Below are 8,413 nucleotides of genomic sequence, written 5' to 3'. Positions count from 1 at the left end.
ATTAATGGCTGTCACGTCCCAACGTATTTCATAGTATTGAAATACCAAAATGAACCAAAGGATCCCCTTATTTTGGGTAGACCATTCCTAGCCACTGCAAGTACGATAATCGATGTCAAGGAGGGTAGGATATGTCTTAACATTGGAAACATTCCGATGACTTTCGACATGGACAACCTGATGAAACGACCCTTGATCGATAAACAGACTTCCTACGTGGACGACATCTGCGAATTGGCTGAAGAATCTTTCATAAACTCATGCTCAGACGACCCTTTGGAGAAAGTACTCACAACTGGTGAAGAGGAAACTTTCAGTGTCGATAGTAGAGCTGAGGAATACACACGATTAATGGATGCAAGTATGGAAACTGGAAGCGTCGATGACATAGAGGATGACGCTTCGGAAATCAATGTTGATCGATATCTACTAAAAGCTGTTGATCGACAACCATCCTCCTCGAAGGAATGGGATCCCGAAAAGGCACCAAAGATTGAGTTAAAACAGCTGCCCGCTGGACTCAAATATGCCTTTCTCTATAAAGATTCATACCCAGTAATCGTGAACGCCAACCTCACAAATGGAGAACTTGCGCTGCTATTAAATAAACTACGCAAATACATGAAGGCCCTCGGGTACTCTCTCGAAGACATTCCTGGCATTTCTCCAGATCTGTGCATGCACCGGATTCACCTAGAAGACGGTTCGAAATCGTCAGTGCAACACCAAAGCCGACTGAACCCGAACTTGAAAGAAGTTGTTAAAAAATAAATAATCAAACTTGTGATGCCGGAGTCATTTACCCGATTTCGGATAGCAATTGGGTTAGCCCCGTGCATGTTGTACCAAAAAAGGGTCGAATCACTGTGGTGAAGAATGACAAAGACGAACTCATTCCCATGCGAACCGTCACTTGACATCGAATGTGTATCGATTATAGAAAGCTAAACGCTGCTACTAGAAAAGATCACTTCCCTTTACCTTTCATTGATCAAATGTTGGAAAAATTGGCAAATAACCAATACTACTATTTTCTTGACGGATACTCTGGATTCTTCCAAATCCCTCTACATCCTGACGATCAAGAAATGACCACCTTTACATGCCCTTACGGAACATTTGCATACCGCAGAATTCCATTCGTCTTTGTAATGCCCCTGCCACTTTCCAACGATGCATGATGTCACTTTTTACTGATATGATAGAAGACTTCATGGAAATCTTCATGGACGATTTCTCAGTATATGGATCCAGTTTCAAAAACTGTCTCGATAACCTATGTAAAGTTTTGGCAAGATGTGAAAAAAAGAACCTCGTTCTAAATTGAGAAAAATGCCACTTCATGGTTAACAATGGAATCGTCCTAGGACATAAAGTTTCTGCTGCTGGTATAGAAGTAGATCGGGCAAAAATTGAAGTAATGACCGGCCTGCCAGCACCCACAAACGTCAAAGATGTGAGAAGTTTTCTCGGACATGCCGGATTTTACAGGAGATTCATACAAGATTTTAGCAAAATAGCTAGACCTCTCACCTCCCTCCTCTGTAAAAAAGTTAAATTCGACTTCTCACCAGAATGCGTAAAGTCTTTTGAGGAAATAAAGAAATCCTTTGTAACTACCCCCATCGTACAAGCACCAGACTGGAATCTTCCTTTCGAAATCATGTGCGATGCGAGCGATTTAGCTGTAGGAGCAGTTCTAGGCCAAAGGAAAGACAAAAAGCTGCATGCAGTTAATTATGCCAGTCGAACTCTCGACGAAGCACAAAGAAATTACGCAACAACAGAAAAAGAAATGATAACTATGGTTTATGCGTTCGAAAAATTCCATCTATACCTGGTCGGTTCGCGAGTCATCGTCCATACTGACCATGCTGCAATTAAATACTTAATGCAAAAGAAAGACGCAAAACCACGACTCCTGCGATGCATATCATCTTTCCCGGATAAGAATAGAAAACGATGTCCCTATCGATGATTTCTTACCAACTGAAAATGTTTACCAAATGGAATCATTTATCGAGAATGTATGTCTCACTACGAAGGATCCATCGATCGACGATAACGATCCAATGTCGATCGATTACGACATTACCAGGTCGATCGACAACGACGTTTGTATGTCGATCGACACTACAAATATTATGAGCGATGATACTAATCCCAAAACCCTCACCTTCAATGTAAAAGTTCACGTCTCACACAACAAGTTGTACCCTGACCGTGATTCCCCCGTGGATGAAAGTCTGCATCGAGGAGTGCATGTAGTCGGACAAGGTTCAAAGGACAGACCTTGGTACGATGATATAGTAAACTATTTAGCTGCCGACATAGAACCCGTAGAGTTGAGAGGGTACACGAGAAATAATTTTTTAAGATAAGTTAGGAGATATCACTGGGACGAACCATATCTCTACAAACACTGCTCTGACGGGATGTATAGACTTTGCGTCGCTGATAATGAAATACACGACATATTATTTCAATGCCATGGATCCGATTATGCTGGGCATTTTGCAACCTTTAAAACGGTATCAAAAATTCTTCAAGCAGGATTCTGGTGGCCAACCATGTTTCGCGATGCTCATGCATTCATAGCACAATGCAACAGATGCCAACGAAGGGGGAAAATCAGTAAAAGATACGAAATGGAACAGAAATCTATTCAAGAAGTAGAAGTCTTTGACTGTTGGGGGATAGATTTCATGGGACCTTTCCCTTCTTTGTTCGGAAATAAATACATCCTAGTCGCTGTTGACTATGTGTCAAAGTGGGTCGAAGCGGTAGCTTCCCCAACGAACGACGCATCTGTAGTTATTAAGCTTTTAAAAAGAATTATGTTCCCGAGATTCGGAATACCCTGAATAGTCATAAGTGACTGTGGTTCCCATTTCATCAACAAAGTTTTTGAAGGACTACTCCGTAAGAACGAAGTACACCATAGAGTTGCTACACCCTACCACCCACAGATGAGTGGGCAGGTAGAAGTCTCAAATCGACAGATCAAAGGTATCTTAGAAAAGACCGTGGGCACATCAAGAAAAGATTGGTCTAGAAAATTGGACAATGCACTCTGGGCCTACCGGACTGCCTTCAAAACCCCTCTAGGAATCACCCCATTTCACCTGCTATATGGAAAATCATGTCACTTACCAGTTGAGCGGGAACACAAAGCAGCCTGGGCCATTAAATTATTAAATTTCAACATCAAACCAGCTGCCGAAAGAAGGCTCATACAGCTTAACGAACTGGACGAAATTAGACATTTAGCCTATGAGAGTTCAAGGATATACAAAGAGAAAACAAAAGCATATCATGATAAAAAGATCATTTCCTGACACTTCGAACCAAATGATCAAATACTATTGTATAACTCTCGGCTCACGCTGCTCCCCGGAAAACTCCGATCACGTTGGTCTGGTCCTTTTACTGTTGTGAATGCCAATCCTTATGAAGCCATTACGCTTACAAATAATAAAGGAGATGAATTCACGGTAAATGGCCAACGAGTAAAGCATTATTGGGCTAAACCGCCAAATATCAAGCACAATGACTTAGTCCCCCTTCCCGATAATTAGAAAATTCGAATATCGAGTCAAGCTAAGGACTTAAAATACGCTCTGAATGGGAGGCAACCCATTATTTTTAATTTTAGAATTTTTAGGATATATAAAAAAATAATAATAATAATAATTATTATTATTATTATTAATTATCGGAAAACAAATTCGATATCGATCGACAACAACAGCTTGTCATCGATCGACATCAAATGGACAGACACGGGCTCACTTAAGTCGACACTTAAGTCGACACTTAAGTCGACATTCGCAAAAACCCAAAAACCCTACGAAAACATTCCCATCTCTTTTCTCTCTTGTTTTTCACCCAAATCCGACAATTCTTGCCTTCATTCCACTCGAATTTCAACCATTTCTCCATTTAGATCTTTTAACTCACGCATCATCATGGTATGAACACGAAATTTTCTAAATTTTCGTTCTTCCTAGGGTTGAAATAGAAATCGGATTTGAATTGAGATTTTAGTGCTTGTATCGATAGATTCGTGTTTGAGGAACAATAATCGATCGATTTAGCAAATTTTCTGTAACACGCAAATCGAATTGCATAATTGGGTTTTTGCAGGTTTTTGCGCATGACATATCGATCGATAACCATCGGTTTTATCGGTCGATTTTCTCAAAAGCCCATCGATCGACATCGAGACATCTCTGTCGATCGACAACGACAACCTAACCGTCGAACCTCGCTAATCTCCTCTTGTTTGTGAACTTCGTTTACAGGCTGATGAGAGGAGAACAAAGGGGAGATTCGACACCAACAGCCCAGCTCCTGTCCGTGACAGAGACCCTTGGCCGAGACAGCCCGAGGATGGACCTATTCCACTCTTTGACCACTTCGCGGACACGCGAAAAGCGGCAAAGAGCTTAGAATGCCGCAACCGTGCGATCGAGAACGCCTAGGACGACTACGACAGCATATTCTACAACGCGTGGCTGCAGGTTTCCATAGAACCGACGCGGTTCGTCGATCCAGACGTGGTCCGAGCGTTAGGTATCCGATCGGACCTCGAGGAATTTTTCGTTGAGTTGGGTATGGGAAACTTTGTTACTCACCCACAGGTTCTCTACCCGGAGCTGGTCCGTCAGTACATGGCCACCGTGAACGTCTACTACGCCAGCGAGAGGGCAAAGAAGACTAGCGAGGGCGTCCTGACCTTCTTCATCCGCGACATTCGCTTCAGAGTCCCTCTCTTGACTCTCTACACTATCTACAGGTTCGAAACCGAGCACCAGCATGCCACCGTACCCGACTTCCCAGGGATAGGGACATTTTGGAGCCACATTGCTACCGACTTCTTCGACCCCGCCAAGACCGTTATGACGGACATTCGTTACCCGACTCTGGGTTACTTCATGACGGCCCTTGCCAACACCTTGTTGTGCAAGATGGAACCTAGTAAGGTTCGGATCCAGGAGCTCACTCTGGTTTACTACGCGTTGAGGGGCTTCGTTCAGATGGAGGGCATCGAGGAGCCCGCGGACGACGCATGGCCCAACCTTGAAGCCATATTTTCTGAGCATCTGACCAAGCTCAAGATGAAGCCTTTCCTGTCAAAGGGAAAGAAGAGGGAGACGGTTGGGAGCCTACTTACTCCGATCTTCGTCCATTGCGGAGTCCCTCTAGACGACGCTGAGATGGACGACCGGATCGTCTACATGGATGCAGCGCATCTCACGAGCGCACAGTGGCTCAAGGATGACCGTGACTGGTGTTTGAGGGATGAGGACGGCGTACACTTTGTGAGACTCCCACTTCGGTCACTTACGGACTTCTCCCATGGCCTTAGCAGCATTCAGTTCCGACCTGACCCTCGCCGAGTCCGAGCCCCAGCAGCCCAGCCGCGCCGCTACACGGTCCAACGCCCTGGAGGACCCCAGCCGTATCAGCCCGAGGACGCACTACCGCCTTTCCCTCCCATGCCGGACATGTCTACACGCCCTGAGGGAGATTTCCAGCGCGTTGCAGTCGATGCTCTCACTGCCGTCTGGGCTAGAGTGTCGAGATGTCGCTGTTCGAGCAGGAGGAGTGTGCGAGCCAGCTCACCATCAGCAGCAGGACCGTCCCGCCAGCGCAGAGGCACCTCCAGCGACGAGACCACTGATGAGGACTAGTCCTCATATCTCTATTCCTATCTACTTATGTTTTTCCTTTATTTTCGAACTCTTAGGATTTTCATTTGAACTTATTATTCTATGTTATGACTTGAGTTTATCTATTTTGCTAATCTTGCATGTGTATGGATTATCAAGCAGAGCTAACCTAGCTGACTTATGCTAATTCTATGATGAGTTAGACACATGGATACGTTGCAGCTAGCGCAGATGTTTTCTGTCTCTGCGCTGTCGATCGATAATGAGACGGTTACGTCGATCGACAAAGATGCGGTGATATCGATCGATTATGCGGTGTACATGTCGATCGATCCTCGAGACAGAGGGCAACACATTCTTTTCTCTTGTCTAACATTTTAACTTAGTAGTTATTATTAACTTTCTTATCAACCAACCTTAGACTGAATATCACTGGGGACAGTGAAGTTTAAGTCTGGGGGAGGTACTTACTGATATTAGTTTATTCATGAATTTTTAAGTATTTTCAAACCAAAAAAAAATAAAAAAAATAAAAACAAAAATTTATTGAGTCAAGAAGGGAATAATGTTCTCATTAGATTTTTGCTTGTTACCTAACCACTCTTTTAGCACCATTTTAAACTTTTTGATTGCACATAGTACTAAATATACTAAAGTGGATCATCAACCTGTCAATTGTCCACACTTGCTAAGATTGTTTGAAGGAACCAAAGCTGACCTCCAACACTAAACTTGATACAACTGCTTGTCTTGGGGCTTGGTATGCATGGAAACGGATTCTTCAAACAAGTCTGGAAGGTAAACCCTTGTGTATATAGATTTTTCACCCTTTCTCTCTCTATTTTCGAAATAATAGATAGATAAAAAAAATTTTATTATTATATATTAGAAATTTATTAGGAAGGAATTCGAACATGACTTGGTGGCTACAACCATAAAGACTTGCTTCATATGAATTCTATAGGTAAAGGATTAGAACAGGACTTGGTGGCTACAACCATTAAGGCTTCCTTCACAAATAATCCTAGGATATAGGTCAAAAAGAAGTGAACAGGACTTAGTGGCAACCACCGTTAAGGCTTGATTCATGGCTTGCTTCATAAAAATTCTATAGGTAAAGGATTAGAACATGACTTGGTGGCTACAACCATTAAAACTTGCTTCACAAATAATCCTAGGATATAGGTCAAAAAGAAGTGAACATGACTTAGTGGCAACCACCATTAAGGCTTGATTCATGGCAGCCTGTCCAATCTTGGTCAATGATCTAGCTAATATAAGCAGACTTTGACCAGGAGTGAAAATTAGTAGAGAGAGAGGATAGGACTAATGTTTACCTGCAGATCCAGATACTTGTTTGAGAATCCTTGCATTCTGTGATCGATACTCCCAAGGTAAAGCTTACACTTTTATTTATGCAAAGAAATGAGATTGGTAGAGGGGAATCTCAGACAAGATTTGTTTAAGTTGCTGGCTAGATGAATTTGGTTGCTAAGCTAGGATATGGTATAAAGTGCTTTTGTGATTAGGACGTTTTAGATATGGATTGCAATATTGTAGAGGTGATGATTCTGAGTTTTAGAACTTGTGAGTTTCTGATGTTTTCAAACCTCTCTCAGAAAAACTGCTCTGTTGTGTTTTGCTTGAGGACAAGCAAAAGAGTAAGTCTGGGGGAGTTGATAGACCATGGATTTTACCTATTATTGGCCATGGTTTATAAGTGTTTTAAGATACATTTATTATTATATAGAGTCTATTTTGAGTATTTACAAGTCCATGTACTATTTGGAAGGAAATGATGTATTTGGAGCTATTTAGAGATCTTTTGAGCTACGCTGGAAGCAAGAGATGGTCGACGGTCGCATCTCAGTATCGACCGATAGTCACCACCAAATATCGATTGATGTTGAGTCCCTCGTATCGATCGATTATGAAGCCATCCGAGAATTAATGACAAATTAGAAGATTTCAAGTTTCACAAAAGTCTCAATAATTACATCATTAGTCCATGGCCGTCTGTTAGGCTATTTATTGAGGTTTTGTATTATTTTAGAGGCAGACTTGCCTAGAGACCTTTTTAGACCTAGTTCGGAGGAGACAAGAAGCCGCCATTAAAAGAGGAGAGCTTAGTTGGAGAGATAGATCATCTACTGCAAAACAGAGAAGATCTTGAATTCCCTTGTTTTCATATTTCTATTTACTTTTACTATTATTTATCTAAGTATTATTCAGACCATCATAACTATGAGTTTTATGAAGATGTCTGAGTAGTCCTTGCTGTTAGATTTAGGTTTCTCAAATAGGTTGATAAATGTAATACTGATACCACAATTGTTAGGATGTTTAGAAATATAGTTCAATCATCTAGTTATGCTTAAAGCTAAGTTTAGGATTGATCACGCTTTAAACTTAGATCTTAGGATTAATTAGGATCAAGCCATTGCTTGCTCAATACCTGAAAATAACTAGAATGTTCTAACTGACTAGATACAGATGAGAGTTGGTCTAGTGAGTTAGATAATACAAATCAAACCCGTCCGTAAAGCTTTCTGGAAGAAGTATCGATCGACACAGCGATAGCCCTGTTGATCGATATTTTGAAAGGTGTATCGATCGATATTCACAAAGAATTATCGATCGACACTTTCTCGCGACCAAAATAACGAGAGTTGAGGTCCGAGATCTAGATTAGATAAATCAAACAGATTATACCTTAGTTTGAATTCAAGAACAATTAA

This window comes from Brassica oleracea, chromosome C3, assembly GCF_000695525.1.
Source record: "Brassica oleracea var. oleracea cultivar TO1000 chromosome C3, BOL, whole genome shotgun sequence".
Classification (NCBI taxonomy): Eukaryota; Viridiplantae; Streptophyta; class Magnoliopsida; order Brassicales; family Brassicaceae; genus Brassica; species Brassica oleracea.
The sequence above is the reverse complement of the archived record's forward strand: the minus strand, read 5'-3'. Positions refer to the sequence as shown.